Genomic DNA, 472 nt, shown 5'->3' on the forward strand with positions numbered 1-472 from the left:
GTGCCCCCTGCCTGCGCGGTCTGCCCCTCTGCCTGCCGGGCAGCCTGCAGCCTCTCCGGCTGGGACCTCCTCTTCAGCCAAGGACATGAAGCTGGGGATGCTTACGAGAGGTGGATGGTAAGGAATCAAGATCTTGTGACAGGGTCAAAGGCCCAGTTATGAGGCAAGGCTGATCCGCCAGCCGCCTCCTTCCCCGACGAAGTTACAGCAGCATGTTGGCAGGGTGTCTTCCCCCAGGCAGGGATTTGCAAAGAGCAGTAACTGTGCCCCAGCGGCGTTGCACGCTAAGTGCTTTTTGTGGGCTCTTGATTTGCCTTCTCTCCCTGCAATATGCCTAGATTATTGCTGCCACTGCTTAGTTGCTGCAAGTACTAATTTTTGCACATCTGCATTGCCTCTGGCAGGAGGTTTCTCGCAAGACGAGCTGGGGAGTATAGCCTTGCCATCTTGTTTGGGGGGTTTCAGCAGGAGA

At 56.4% G+C, this 472-nt stretch overlaps 1 protein-coding gene across 1 annotated transcript in view; it reads left to right on the forward strand.

Moving 5' to 3' along the window:
- E2F3 (E2F transcription factor 3) overlaps positions 1-472 on the forward strand; it is a gene marked incomplete at its 5' end in the record, with an annotated part of 19,692 nt that overhangs the window by 8,870 nt on the left and 10,350 nt on the right. The gene's annotated exons all lie outside the window — the stretch shown is intronic.

Source organism: Phaethon lepturus, unplaced genomic scaffold (assembly GCF_000687285.1).
Source record: "Phaethon lepturus isolate BGI_N335 unplaced genomic scaffold, ASM68728v1 scaffold19510, whole genome shotgun sequence".
Lineage (NCBI taxonomy): Eukaryota > Metazoa > Chordata > Aves > Phaethontiformes > Phaethontidae > Phaethon > Phaethon lepturus.